At 43.8% G+C, this 15,959-nt stretch overlaps 1 long non-coding RNA gene across 1 annotated transcript; it reads right to left on the bottom strand.

The window, feature by feature from the left end:
- Window positions 1-401: 401 nt before the first annotated feature.
- Window positions 402-15,907, bottom strand: LOC130543243 (uncharacterized). Its single transcript, XR_008958439.1, has 3 exons — window positions 15,797-15,907; window positions 14,867-15,017; window positions 402-3,884 (listed from the first exon to the last, which is right to left on the bottom strand). It is a non-coding gene; the product is annotated as an uncharacterized LOC130543243 (long non-coding RNA).
- Window positions 15,908-15,959: the final 52 nt, after the last annotated feature.

Raw genomic sequence — 15,959 nt, forward strand, 5'->3', positions numbered from 1 at the left:
CCCAGAGTTACCGAATTAAAATAAACTCAGGTATGGTTGAAAAGGGCTCATTATGAATAACAAAAGATGCTCTAATCACTCCTGTCACTCAGAAAATTCCAAAGGTTTTAGGAGCTGTGTGCAGGAACTGGGGACAAAGACCAAATTTATTATTATTATTATTATTATTATTATCATTATTATTATTATTATTCCACCAGCTGCCCCTTGGTCTTTGACTACAGATCCTTTGCAGCAAAATGGTCATACCTGTCAGAACATTTACATTTGATGCAGCATTTATAGAAGAGATATAGCAATAGTACCAACATGAATATACCTAACAGATTAGGAGAAGCCAATGTAGGCTAGAGATAAATTCGAAGAAACAACTAATTTGTCCCATAAAGCCATTACATACAGTTTCATATTCTTTTTTTTATTATGTTCAGTTAGCCACCATATAGGACATCATTAGTTTTTGATGTCGTGTTCAATGATTCATTAGTTGCATGTAACACCCAGTACTCCTCACAACACGTGCCGTCCTTAGTACACATCCTTCATATTCTTGAAAATTACATACATTTCCCCTTATTCTGCTTAAAAGTTTTCCATCCACTAAAACAAGGGTGATATGTATTTCTGCATAGCACACTGGCACATTGGCCTGCCGTTTTATTTTGTTATAATAAAATTGGATTGCTCTTTCCTCCCTTGATCTACTGCAGTTTGTGCTTATGATAAGCTTGTGCAGGACTATTCAGCATAGAAATCAACTGGTGGTTAGCTAGATCTAGTTCCTCCTCAGCCCAGTCAAAGTCTGTAGGTATGTCCTCAAGAGGTTTGGATGCAATCCCCCAATACGTTTGATAGTCAACACCAAGTTATCGTAAGACTCATTTACATGAGGTAGTTGAATCTTACCAACACCACCAAGCATTACACCATAATGTAGTGTGGTCAGGGCACAATTTGGCAGCCTGAAAGATAGGGGTCCAAAGATACAGTCATGTTACTAAAGTTCCATTTAGTCATTAATGGTTGGTCCAGTTCATTACCATATCATATGACCAGAATGTCTTCCAGAGTGATCTCACTCAGATTTTCAGGCTGCCATTTGACTTTGTCAGGTTCCAAAAGCAGGCGTGGTCTTGGAAAACACTAGCTTTACACTTCTGGACATCTGGTATAACTGTGCTAAGAGATAATACTATTCCCTTGCTCTGAGCCTCTCTAGAGTGATTATTATAATATTGGGTTTCCCTTAATGCATAGCTTGCTTATCATTTCTTTACCCTCAGCTATCATTTCTCCTTCTCTCCATATGTTATATATATATATATATATGTGTGTGTGTGTGTGTGTGTGTGTGTGTGTGTGTCTTTTTTATCCAAACTTTTGCACCTTTGGAAGGGACATTGGTCCAGACTACTGGCAGCAATACGAGTCTAGCAAGTGCCTCCCCCTCAGTCCACTTCCATTCATATAAGGTAAGGTTACACATGTACACAGCTAGTGGGCTGTCTCAACCAGTAGGCACAACAATAACATTTACTGTCAACTCCAACTTTCCCAGATGGGGGGCAGGCACAGTCTATCCATCAGGTCCTCCCGAGTTCTGACATAAAGGTTTAGAAGTATAGTTATGGCTTCCTACTTAAGAATCATCTCCGCTTCCACTAACTGCAGTTGGATCCCTGGCTCTGGAAGCATGACATCAGGTAGAAAAAAAGAAAGTTACAGTGACATGGCAGAGAATTGTATAAATCACACCAGCATTCTCCCCCACTCCCTTCCCCAGATCCCCCAGAAAACTGGAGGAATCTCTCTAGTGGGGACCCTTAGCCCTGCTCATGTTGAGTGTGAGCGCATGTCCATGAAGTAGGGTAAACCAGTCCCACACGCCTCTATTTCTCCCCCCACCCCTGTTTTAGATGGCAAATGTTCAACTGCCCATTCCAGTTCTCTATTAAACCACTCCTCTGAGAACGATATGAAGCATGGTATGCCCATTTGATGTGATATCTCTTGGCCCACTGTTGGACACTATGGGCTGTAAAGTGCGTCCTTTGGCCTGAAGCAATATAACTCAGTCACCTAAATTGGTCCAGTATATTGCATTCCCATCCTTTAACAGTAGTTACATACATTTGGGTATGCAAAGCCCCATCTGGAGAGTCTAATCCTCTCAGGGCCCATTTATAACCTCCTGGAGCCACCAGCATTTGTCCAATGTATCCACTTGCCGGGTATGGACGGGCCCTTTCTCCCAGGGAATTTTCCCCATAGCCATTTGCAGACTCTCTTGTTGGCAGACGGAATAGTCCTTGGTGTTTTGTGACTCCGAGGGTGCAAGAGGAATCTGTGTAGACTCAGCTCACCTCTGCACTGCTACAGCACCGCCATATCCTCTCATCTCATGGACCCAGATAAGTCACTTCAAGGGAGAGCAGCAGAAGGGCCACTTGGTGGTTCCAATCATCTTTTGAACCTGGGAAAGAGTTCTGATGGACATCAACATGTCTTACTTCAATGCGCTCCTTAATTTCCCACAGCAATTTCCATAGGGCTGTTCCCTCTATGGACATCCCAGTCAAGTTCTCCACTGCTCATTTACCTGACCACATGGCCAGCATTAGCTCCTGCCCAGGAGTTGGTAAAAACTCAAAGGCTTTTACCTTTGTTCAATTCTTCCAGCTTTGCTATGAAAAGAGCATGCAATTCAGCCAATCGAGCTGATTTATTCTTAGCTTCTTCAGAGTCTTTCCATCTGCACGTCTTAATGTTGCAGCCTTCCAAACAGGATACTATTCATTCTCCTTGGAACTGTCCCATAAACCAAGCGGTTCTTGGTTGGTCAGTTGAGTGGTGTTCTTGGGCACTGTCCATGTGGCGACAGGTTTTGGTGGCTTCTGAGGTGGTTCCAAAGTCAGTCATCAGGAAAAGAGGTTATCTGCCTGCACATACAGGTGGGTGCCTCTTCAATTCCCCTGGTAGCATGTTCCTGTAGAAACTGTTTCCATTTTATTCTGGAACTTCTCAGGGCCTTACCTTCCTTATTAGAGTGTTTCTCTGACATCACCCAAGACACTATGGGAATCTCAGGTTTTGTGGTTATTTCATGTCCTTCAGCCGTACAGGCAATCTCAAATGCCCAACAAAAAGGTAGTAATTGTCTCTCAAATGCCGAGTACTGGGCAGCAGCATGTGGAATTTTCTGGTCCAAAATTCAATGGCTGCCACTGGGAGGCACACACAGGCTTTCACCATAGTCTCCAGTCTGCATGTCCAGTGGCAGATGCTTCTAAAATTATATCTGAGTGGGGATCATAGGGCTTAAAAGCACTGAGAGAGTTATCTCTGCACATAATTGAGACGTGGCTTGCTTTTGCTCAGCTCCCCACTCAAACATGGCCTTCTCTCAGGAAGTCTTTAGGAACTAGCAATATTTCCAGATGCGGAATATGTATTCTCCAAAATCTAGATAAACCCACCAAATGCAGCGTTCCTTGTTTGGTTGGGGGGAGGGTGATAAATAACAGCAGTATTTTCAGTCACTTGTGAAATGTCCTGGAATGGCTGCTACCCAGATTGTTCTTAAGAACGTCGCTGGTTGGGTGGGTCCTTCCATCTTTATTGGATTTATTAACCTCCCTCGGTTGTTCATGTGAATCACTATAGCATTCAAGTCAGTCCTAGCTTGCTCTTAGGTTTCCAATATTATCATAAGGTCATCAATATAGTATATTATTACACTTGGGACCTGCATCAAATCGAAATCCTTTTTGACCAAATGACGACAGGAAACTAATGGGTGGATCCGGATCACCTTGTGGCAGTAAAGGATGTAAATTCTGATCCTTCCCACAGGAGGGCGAAGTTCTGTGGGTTCTCTTTTGAGACTGAAACAGAAGAAAGCATTTGCAAGATCAGTTATGGAGTATTCTATGATCTGTTTTTACTCATAACACTTCTGATACCAAATGTGTGGTTTTTCTCCAATCCACATCAACCAATTCTCCTACTTTCTGGACACCAGCTAGCTGTCCTACAGTTCAGTTTTGATGCTAACTACTCAATCTTTTCAGACTCCACGGCTTTAAGGGCTCAGCCATCATTTCAGATGCTGGTCGAAAGTATCAGGTCCCCAGGTCACCCATATTGTGACCAACTTGGCTACAAGGTCAAGGATTGGCACAAAACCCCACCCTCAGATTTGTTAGAATGACTCACAGAAATCAGAAAAATGCAATGCTTACTAGTAGAGTTTATTACAAAGGACGTGAAGGGGTTCAGGACACACTAGTCCAAAATATGGCACTTTGGTATCCTGAATATCTTAAATGGAAGGAGTTTGAGAAAACATAAGAAGCAGGAAAGTCACTCTGCCCACCCACACCACCTTGCTCTTCCCCCCTGAAAGCAGGAGAGAAATATCCCATGTGAGAGGAACCCTTTCTCTACCAGGAGGAAGGGAGACATCCTTATTATCAGAGACAGGGAATTTAGGAATTATAGGAAGTATAAACACACTTTGTTAATGCTCAGTATTGACTACCTCTGGTCCAATCTCCTCTGCCTTGCCAATTCTTCACAACTGTATTGTTTCTTTGTTTAAAAGGTGTAGAAGCTTTCTGCCTGGGTCACTTCTTTGGGTCCTCATTCTCTTGTGAAGGTTCCCATGTACATGTCAAAACTTAGCACAACTTGCCTACTTTTCTCCCATTAATCTGTCTTTGTCAGTTTAATTTTCAGACCAAACCAGGGACTCTAAGCAGGGCAGGGGAATCTTTTCCTCCCCTACAGATATAATGAACAGCCAGATGAAGAGGTACATGGGGTGAGGTCTTCAAGTGTCCCCAGCTCAGGAGCCCCTGTTCCATGAAATTGGGGTGTGCCACCCTCCTGGCATATGGATGTGTTCGCAGACTTGGAGCCTCCCCAAATCCCATTGTTTAGGCGTTTTTGTAGAGATTGATCATGTAGACATGATTGATTAAACCCCCGGCCATTAGTGATTAAACTCAGTATCCAGTCCCTCTCTCCTCCAGGGTTTTGGGGGTGGGGTTCCTCTGGCAATCAGTCCCCATCCTGAAACTACCTAGGGACTCTCCAAGAGTCACCTCCATAGCATAAACAGGTGTGGTGGAAAGGGGCTTGTTCTGAATAACAAAACCCATGCCTATCACCTCTATCCCTCAGGAAATCCCAAGGACTTCAAGAGCTCTGTGCCAGCAGTCAAGGGCAAAGATCAAATACATAATTATTGTTCCTATTATTATTATTATTTGTATTATTATTCTACAGCCTCTTTTCTCCCATCTCCCACTCCAGCCACATTATCTCTTGTAGAATATACCAAGAGTATTTGCTGCCAGGAACTCAGCTCATGCTCTTTCCTCTTTCCCAGAGGGTCATGTGGCTAATTTCCCTCATTTCTCTGTGGTCTCAGCTCAAAGGTCAACTTCTCAGGAGGCCATTCCAGCCATCCAGACTCCCTATCCCCTCATTCTGCTGTGTTTGTCTTTGTCACACTTACCACTGCCTGACATTGTTTTATTTATTTATTTATTTATTTATTTATTTATTTATTTATTTATTCTCATCCTCACCCTCAAAAAGAATATAAACTTCATAAGGGTAGGAACTTTGTTTTTTCCACTTGAATCCATAGTATCTTTATTAGCTCCTGATACATGGTAGGAATTCAAGAAACTTTAGTTGAATGGAACAATGAATGATTTTGCCTAGCTTGGACAGATGGATAGTCTTTGGGTCAAGTGTCCTGCTTATGTGTACTGGGATTGAACAAAGCACAACTTTCCAACCTTGCACTTCACGGTTGTGGGGATGCAAGGGGAGGAGGTCTTTCCCATTCCTTTCCCTTCTCTTTTGTCAGGGGAGGCAGAGCTGAAATGGGTCTTTCTCACTCCAGGTTAGCCAACTGCCCAGAGCTCAGCAGAAAATCTCAACCTGAGCGTTGCCTTCCCCTGGGAAGAGTTCTCTCCCTGTGATCTCTGTGAGTTAGAACCTAGAAAAAAGAGACTCTTAATGCATGCTTGATATGCATGCAAATAGAAAAATATATGAATGAATGAATGAGTTCATGGTTGGAAGACACCGCAAAACCCAATACACGAGGATCAATCCATCTGTAGTATTTGCCAGAACAGGTGATTCAGGATCTATTATTCTATCTTCAAATGTTCCACTAGTTCAGGTTTCTCCATACCTCGTTTTAGTATGAACATTTTCAAATATACGAGCAATTGAAAGAATATACAATGATCTCATTGTACACAGAAACTTTCCCGAGACTGAACAGAAATTAACATTTTGTATATTTATATTCTTTCTTTCTCTTTCCTTACTCTATTTTTTTCTCTCCCTTCCTTTACTCTCTCCCTTACTTCTACTTTCTTTAAATTTTTTTTTTGAATTAAGCTGTAGACACTATAATACTGTGCCCCTAAATATTCCAGTAAGTATTTCCTGGGAATAATAACATTTTCCTACTAACCACAATTCCATTATCACACCTGAGAATATTAACAATAATTCTATAATCTGATCTAAAATATGGAGTATCTTAAAAATTCTCAATTTGTCTCAAGAATAGCTTTTATAGTTCTTTTCTCTCTCTCTCTTTTTTTTTGAAGCAGGAGCTAATCAAGTATCACACATTGACTTTGGTCATGTCTCTTTCATCTATTTTAATCCATAGTAGTCCCTCCGAGATTTCTTATCCTTATTATTATTTTTTTAAAATAATCTAGGCCAGCATGTTACATTCTTGGTTTGTCTGGTATCATTTAAGTTGTTCCTTTGGTCCCGTATTTCCTGCAGTCCTGATGAAATAGACACTTGATTAGATTCACATTAAATACTTTTACCCAGAATACTTATGTTTTCTATAGCTGCTATAACAAATTATTTTAAATTTAGTGGCTTAAGACAGTACAAATTCATTATCTTACAGTTCTGGAGGTCGGAAATCCTACATAGGTCTCCCTGGCTAAAATTAAGGTGTTGAAAGCCTGAGTTCCTTTCCAGAAGCTCTAGGAGAGAATCTGTTTCTTGGCCTTTTTCATCTCCCAGAGACTGCCCACTTTCCTTGGTTGTGGCCCCCTTTTCCACCTTCAAAGTCAGCAACACTGCATCCATCTGGCCATCCTTCTGTAGTCACGTCTCCCTCTGAAAGTTCTCCTCTTTTAAGGGGTCCTGTGATTAGGTTAGGCTTACCTGGATCTTCAGGGTGATAATTTAATCTGCAAAACTCCTTTTGCCATATAAGATAACACATGCCCAGATTCCAGGAATTAGAACATGGACATCTTTTGTGGGAAGCAATAACACACCAACCACAACTTCATAGGTGATACTTTGTGTGTCTTCATATCAAGGGTCCCATTAGGAAACTGTCCTTCTACTACTGAAGCTAAGTTTCATGGGGTTCAAAAGTGAATTGCAGAGGGGAGCAGTTAGCAAAGCTGTGTGCCTCAGAAGTATCTGGGTGGGCAGGGGAGGGGATAAAAAAATGTAGCTGCCAGGGGCGCCTGGGTGGCACAGCGGTTAAGCGTCTGCCTTCGGCTCAGGGCGTTATCCTGGCGTTGTGGGATCGAGCCCCGCGTCAGGATCCTCCGCTATGAGCCTGCTTCTTCCTCTCCCACTCCCCCTGCTTGTGTTCCCTCTCTCGCTGGCTGTCTCTGTCTCTGTCAAATAAATAAATAAAAATCTTAAAAAAAAAAAAAGTAGCTGCCAGAACCTTACCCCAAAGATTCTGAGTCATTAGGTCAGGGCTGGTGGCTGCCATATGAGGTCTTATTTCCTCCTGCAAAAGTGGGTGAATCACAGTTGCCCGAACCTGGGGCCCAGCCTTGGAGGAAACGGGTGAGAGATAACAGGTGGAAGCTCATTTTCTTGATCTCCTTCTGAGGTCTGGCCTCTGAGGGACACCTAGTTAGTGGAGTCATTTCCAAGTTTATCAACAGTCACTGGCAAGAATGAACATGCAAAAGACAGTCAAAATCAGTGAGCTTTCTCAGGGAAATGGTTACTGACAGGTTTCCTTCCTTGGACAGCAGCAGACTTATTCATCCAGGTCATCAGCCAAAAAAAAAAAAAAAAAAATGGGAGGAGGGCAAGGCCTTCTTGCAAAATTTTTTGCAATGTTTAGCATTTAAATGATATGAATGCTAATGAATCATGGAACTTTACATCAAAAACCAGGGATGTACTGTATGGTGACTAACATAATATAACAAAAAATATTATTATAAAAAAATAAATGATATGAATGTATTTTAATTATATTCATTTTTAAAAAAAGGGTTGTAGAAATGTTGAAAAAAATCAAATGTGTGTAAAGATAAGCCTCCTTCCCTTATTCTCCTTGTCAGAAGCAGTTGCTGTTATCAATTTGTTGTGTTTCCATCCAGAAATATATTATGCTTACACAGCATATTTATGTAGATAGGTCTGTATCTTTTTTATACAAATGAGACCATCTTGTATACACACTGTTCAATATTTTGCCTGAAACTTCATTTCAGCACATAGAATCTATTGCATTCCTTTTTATTTTATTTATTTATTTACTTATTTAGTATAACTTTTTTAAGGGCCCCAATGCGGGGTCTGAACCCCTGACCCTGAGATCAAGACCTGAGCCAAGAACAATCACACGCTCAATCAACAGAGCTACCCAGAAGTCCCTACTGTATTCCTTCTTAAACTGCATACCTTGCACAGGTGACTAGGATTTATTGTGCCACCTCCCTATTAATGTTCTTTTAGGTTCTTTCCAGATTTTGCTACCGCAACCCCGATGTGGTAATGCAACTAATCTTGCATAAACGGCACTTCCCACACATCTGAGCCTATTTTATGATAAATATTTAGAAAGGGATTTCCTGGGGAAAGGGTTTGTTCATTTATAAAGTTTAATTACTTATTGTCAAAGAGGTTGTGGCAATTATACTACCACCAACAAAGGTTGAGAATGTCTATTTCAAAACACCCTCTTTTGTATCCACTCTGAACCAACTTGGGTCTCAAACTGGAGTCTATTTTAGGAGATGCCAGTTGCCTAAGGCCCAGATTTATGAGAGTGGGGTAAGAGCGCCAGTCTAAAAATCAGAGCAAATAAGTCCTAGTCCCAGCTCTCTAATTCCCTAAAAGACCTTAGACCAGTTACTTATCCTCTCTGGGACCTAGGTTTCTCATCTGATGACAAGATGTTTGAACTACAGAAATGTTGACTCCATGATCCCAGATCTGGGGCTCCCATTTGATACGGCAATAGTCATTCACCACAATGTAAGCAGCTCAGTCAGTACACTCTGATCAAGTCCCATTATGAGCCGCTTTCATGCGTTAGGTGCCCTGTGAGATACAAAAGATAAAGTGTGAGCCTTGACCTTTTAAGGACCATAGCTAGCAAACCTTAAGGAAGTAGTGAACTACAAATGACAGCATATAACCCAGTGTCATATTGGGTGGCTTGGACTTGAGGGCTGAGATTGTGCAGAGGAGGGAGGCCTGACATCAGGCACTTGGTATCAGCACAGGATTCATAGAAAGGTACCATTTCCCTAAGATAAAAATGTACCAGGCAAGGGTGGTAGAAAGGAACCTGGGACATATGGTGTTCTAAGAGCCCAAGCCACATAATGAAGCAGCACGCGGGAGCATGGGGAAAGCCCTACACCGAATGCGGTTGTGCCTCATCACTTCTTTGCACAATCGCTGAGAAAGAAAAGTGAACTCCTAACCCCCACTACTGACATTCCTTCCGTAGCATGTCCTGTCTCAGGTGACGGCAACTCTATTCTTTCAGTTTGGTCAAACCTTCAAATCACCTTTGACTCCTCTTGCTCATGACCCATGTCCAGGCAATCACCAAATCCTATTCAACAACTCTATCTTCAACAGAGATCCAAAATCCAAGTCCTTCTCTCTACCTTCCCTGCCCCCACCTTTTGTCTGGGGCCACGAACATCTGTCAACTGGATTGCTAGGGATGCTTCTTACCTGGTTTTCTGTTTCCACCCATGAGTCCCTGCGTGCTGCTCTCAGCATAGCGGTAGAGTCATCTACCTGACTTCTACGCTGATGGTTAAAACGAAAGTCAGATCATGTCACTCTGATGGCCTCCCATGGCACCCAAGTCAAAGTCAGTCTTTATAATGACCTGCAACGTCCTACAGGATGTGAGCTGCCCCTCCTGTCTCTCCCCAGACTTCAAATCTATCATTCTCTCCCCTTCATTCACCCCTTCCCTCTTTCAGCCCTATTAGCTTCCTAGTTGGCTCCGGGCACACTCTAGCCTCAGAGCAATGGCACTGGCCACTTCCTCTGCCTAGAAAACTCTTCCCTAAGATAGCAGTAAGCTCATATGCTTGCTACTTTCTCAAGGAGTCCTACTCTACGCTTCCAACCCTCTTTATTCTGTTCTTTTTCTCATGGAACCTACTGTACCATATCATAAGCTTACTATTTTCTTACATTCGTTGCTTATTGCCTGGCTCCCTCCACCCTTGCCCCACTGGGATGTCAGCCCCACGAAGGCAGGGGTTTACATCTGATTGCTGCACTGCCTTCATATGGTGCTGGCTCATGGAAAGACCCAACGTATGTTTTTTGAAGGAAGGAATAAACAAATCATGGGATTTACTGATGAGCTGCCATGAAGAGAGAATGGGTTGGACAGTTACCATCGAAATGGGTGTTTTTCTCTTGGCCTGTTTCCATCCTCTGATAAGAAAATTAGTATACCCTGCTCTGATTCTCAGCTGGATGCCAACCTCTCCATTATGGAGTAAGAGGGGGGAAAAGCAAGAGTGGTTACACCAATCTGTCACTTACTACTTGGGTAAATCACTCTCCCCGGACCTCATTTTCCTGTCTGCAAATTGGGGGCAATGATACAAACCTCCTAAGGAGAGATTAAATGAGACAATGTAAAAAGCATTTTAGTAGGATGCCTGCCATTTTGTAAGTATCAAGAGATCTTAATCAATTGGTGATATATAACAGAGCCATCATGTCTTCCCCTAGAATTATCTTCAGGAAGGGCCTCAACGTTAGATGAAGCTCTTGGCTCTAAGGAAATTCACAGAAGTGGGTGGAGGGGGTGGGGCAGTCACGCTTCGGGGGCCCTAACCCATGACACCCTCTTTCCACCGTCCTCTCATGGAACCAGCGAATTTCCTCTTCTGTGAAGTCGCCTCCCCGTGACAATCTTTGCCAGTGTAGAGGAAAAAGCCAGTTTGGGTCTTGGGGGGGGCGGGGGGAAGCTAGCTCAAAGCCAACCTTGTAAGCAAAGCCCTACCCCTGGGTGGCTCCCACCCTCTCTCTCCCCTCCCCCATTCCCCCCCACCCTTCCCGCAGGAATTCACGAACCCGCCTTTTAAGGAAAGGAGGCCGTCAAAAGACTTGGGATGGGCTACAAGACGGCAGGGTGGGCACGTCGAGGCTTAGGAAGGCTCGCGAGCGAGCGCAGGTAGTGGAGGTGCGGCCAGAAGAACGCTAGCATCCTGCCCGGCCCGCCCCGCAGGCGCAGGTGCGAGCCAGGGAGCAGGTGAGGGCGGCGCGCGCGCTGATTGGCCGCCGCCCGTGGGGCGACATCAGGCGGTGGGGCGGGAGCCCCGCGCGGAAGAGGTGGGGCAGAGGGGCCTGGGGCGCCGACTGGGCCCCGGTGCGCGGCCCCTGGCCTGTTTTCCTTCTTCTCCAGGTGCGATGTGGCGGGCCTGTGAGCCATCAAGCCCGGCCGCTGCCAAGTGGGTGACTAAGTCAGCTTGGTGGGAAGGGAAAGTGACTTTAGAAAGAACGAAAAGGTTTCCAGGCCGCCTCCAGAGCCCCCCCCCCCATAGAAAAGGCATTTTATTGGCCACTGCGTTGAGTATTTTACATGCTCGCCCACTGGATTCTCACAACAATCCTAAAAAGTAGGGACTATTTTAAATTCTCATTCTATAGATGAGAAAACCGAGGCCCAAAGAGGCTAAGGATTGCCCACCCACTGGAGTCAGCAGGTGCTGGAGTCAGGCTTCCAACGCTCAGCTCTTTGCGTCCAAACGGACTGAATCGCTATCCTTGTGTTTTTTTTTTTAAGGACTATAAGTTGCCGTTCATATGGCATCGTCTTTTAAAAATAGAAATATAATTGACATGTAATACTATATTAGTTTCAGATGCAGAACATAGCGATTCCAAAAATATTATGATGATATACAACAAATAATGATCACAAGTCTAGTTAACATCTATCATCATGTATCATCAATTTTTTTTCTTGTGATGAGAACTTTTAAGGTTTATTCTGTTAAGCATCTCCTTTATCCTAGATTTGCTTAAGGACTTGAAACTGATTTCCCATATTGTGGGTGGTGACAAGAAGCCCCCACACACCTCAACCTCCGTCTGCAGAAAACCACACTTAGCATCCTTCTATCCAGATCCCCTTCTCTAGAATTCCTTATGTCACTGAATTAGCAAGTCAGAAATTTAGGAGGGGTCCTCATTGCTCACCCCCACCAGTCTCTTCTGGGGGCTGAGAGTGTGCTCTCTAAGACTTCCATGTCAGCCAGCTCACCCTTCTTTCTTAATGCCTTGTGGGGCTTTCTCTGGCAGGGAAGACCCTCCTGACCTCCTCTCCCCACTTGTCATCCACTTGCCTGAGCCTGGACTCCACCCCTGCTGAACAAATCAGGCCCATTCAGTCCATAAGGTCCTTCTGGGCAGAATGTGACCCTGCCCTCTTGACTGCCAGGCATAGTGGTCTCAAATATTCTGCCCTCAGGACCCCTTTACACCCTTACAAATGACTGAGAACCTCCAAAACTTTTGCTTCTGTAGTAATATCTATAAAACCATTATTTTAAAACAATAATAAAGCCATGACATAACAGAAACATAGTTATAAAAAATACCTGTAGTTTCCAAAACAAAAAAATAATTAGAAGAGTGGCATTGTTTTACATTTTTGCAGATCTTATTGGAAGCCAGGTGGTTTCTCCTATCTGCTGCTGCATTCCATATGTCGTGATATTACCATAGGCTCTGGAAACTTCCGCTGTCCCTTCCTCAGCAAGTGAGTGAAAAAGGCAAATAACATCTTAAAGTATTGGGACAATGATTTTGACTTTGTGAACCCCTAGAAGGGCTTCAGGGACTTTCCAGAGTCCCGAGGCTATAGTGAAACAGATAGCCATTTTTAGCATGTTTGGTCTTGTTTTGGCTTTGTTTCTTTGTTTTAGGTTTTTATTTTAATTCCAGTTAGTTAACATACAGTGTTACATTAGTTTCAGGTATACAATATAGTGATTCGACACTTCCATACATCACCAGTGCCCTCCTTAATCCCCATCACCTATTTCACCCATCCCCACACCCACTTCCCTTCTGGTAACCATCAGTTTGTTTTCTATAGTTAAGAGTCTCTTTCTTGGTTTGTCTCTCTCTCTCTCTCCCTTTTCTCCCTTTGCTCCTTCATTTTGCTTCTTAAATTCCACATATGGGTAAAACGGTAGGATATTGGTCTTTCTCTGACTGATTTATCTCACTTAGCCTGATGCTCACTAGCTCCGTCCGTGTCATTGTTGCAAGTTACAAGATTTCATTCTTTTTTATGGCCAAATAATATGCCATCGGATTAGAGTCCAGCAGAATAAAAGATGCAAAATAAAAACAGAAAGCATATTTTTTTTTCCTATAGCTTTCCCCACAGGGAACCACTATGAACAGTTTCTTGGGCTTCCTACCCACCTGATCTATATGGATAGACCAGCAAATCCACCTCTTTCCCCATTAACAGATATTTTACATGTATCTATGTTTTATATGTATTGATGGACATGGTCCATTTATATGGTCAATTGATGGGCACTGGGGCTGCTTCCACATCTTGGCTATTGTGGATAATGCTGCTATAAACATCAGGGTGCATGCATCCCTTTGAATTAGTGTTTTTGTATTCTTTGGGTGAACACCGGTAAGTGCGTTTGCTGGATTGTAGGGACAACTCCCTCTGCCATCGAGCCACCTGTCACCCCTCACCTGTCTTCTCTGCAAAGCTGACAAAAATGAAGTGCATAGAGGTGAAATGACTCCCAGGGTCACACAGCTCATTCGTGCAGCTGGAAGGAGAACCTGGCCTTCTAGTCTGGCAACTAGAAAGTGGGGAGGTCATTGTGCACCTGGATGACTCAGTCAGTTAAGCGTCCAACTCTTGATTTCAGCTCAGGTCATGATCTCAGGGTCGTGGGATTGAGCCCTGCGCGGGCTCTGCACTCAGCGGGAAGTTTGCTTGAGAGTCTCTCTCTCTCTCTGCTCCCCACTCTCTCTCTCTCTCTCCCTCCCAAATCAATAAATCAATCTTAAAAAAAGAAAAGTGGGTCGGTCTTACTAGTTGTGTGGGTACAGAGCGGAGTCCAAGATCAATCACTCAGAAATACTTTGTCGAAGGTACAAGCGCTGAGGCAAAGGCTTGCACAGCTCGGGGCCATCGAACTTCACAACTGCAACCAGGGCAGGTCCTAGACTCTTAACTGAGACCAGCTCCTAGTTAGGGGCACTGGTGAAAAACTGATAGTCATGACATTTAGGAAAATAAAACAGACTGAGACAGAGCGGGATAAAGTGGTCTCAGAGGCTCCCAACTCTGAGGTTCCTGCTCAGAGGGGTGTGTGCGGTCAATGCTCCCTAAATGAGCGGTGCGTGGTGTTGCCCTCCGTCAGAAGTCTGTTGTAGCATCTGGCGGCTGGAGCTGGATTCTCTGCTACCCTGCGAGGTTCGTGGCATTTCACTCCGTTCCAGCAGCATTACTGATGAGCCTTGCTCTAGATAAAACTTCATAACATACTAGTCACCATAAGTCACCAACCTGACAGTGTTAGCTGTTCAGCCCAGACATGAGTGAGGTGAAGAAATCGGGCTTCCGGAGCCTGACGGATCTGGTTTCAGAGCCCAGCTCCATTATTTTCAAGCCATCAATTTTAGGGCACTTCACTTCTTTAGTCCTTGTTTGCCCCTTTCTGCAATTGAGAATAGGAAAGAATCAGTAAAGACATCTCTCAATTATACTAATAGAAATTAGGATTACTTTAACTTTCCAGAAAGCTAGAAAAAAATGAAACATATGTTTCTTAAACCATTGAAATAGGTATTATCTGGACACTTAAAGCTCCGATGTCCCACTGACAGGTGAGTACGTACTTCAGCCTTCACTCGGAGCTTAAATATTCTTATTTTGGATGCCTGTTTTATGGCCTGCTGTGCCTCCTTTGAATTAATTTAAGAAGGCAGAGATGTACGTAATCTATTTTCAAGCACATTTAATCACAAGGATTCCAGTTGCATAGGTTGGACCTTACGAGATGAGAGAAAATACATAAATTTGTCTCAGTCCCAGTTCCTGGCACAGAACTCCTGAGACCCTTATAATTTCCCAAGAGATTGGAGTACTAGGAAAATCTTCTGTTCCTTTGTCTTTGACCCTGTTCCTGACACAAAGGTGCTAAACGCCTTGGAATTTCCTGGGTGACAGGAGTGGTTTTTGTTCTAATGAGGTGACTCTTGGGGGGCTCCTGGATGGGGCTGGTCACCAGAAAGAACAACCCGTGGTTAGAAGGCCCACCCTCATTCTGCAGTAAGGGGAGAGGGTGGAAGTGGAGTTGATGGTGAGTTATGCCCCTGTGATGAAGCCTCCATAAAAATCCCCAAAATATGGGGTTCCCAGAGCTTCCAGGACAGTGACACACCCCAGTTCCACGAGGTCAGAAGCTCCCGTGCTTGAGACCCTCCCAGACCTCACCCTATTTGAAGTTTCTTCATCTGGTGTTTCATCTGGGTCCTTTATCATATCCTACGAGAAACTAGTAAGCTGTTACTCTGAGTTCTAGGAGCTGCTCTAGCGAATAAATGGAACATGGGGAGAGGCTCACGGGAACCTCCGATTTGTAGCCAAGTGGGACAGA

This window comes from Ursus arctos, unplaced genomic scaffold (assembly GCF_023065955.2).
Source record: "Ursus arctos isolate Adak ecotype North America unplaced genomic scaffold, UrsArc2.0 scaffold_9, whole genome shotgun sequence".
Classification (NCBI taxonomy): Eukaryota; Metazoa; Chordata; class Mammalia; order Carnivora; family Ursidae; genus Ursus; species Ursus arctos.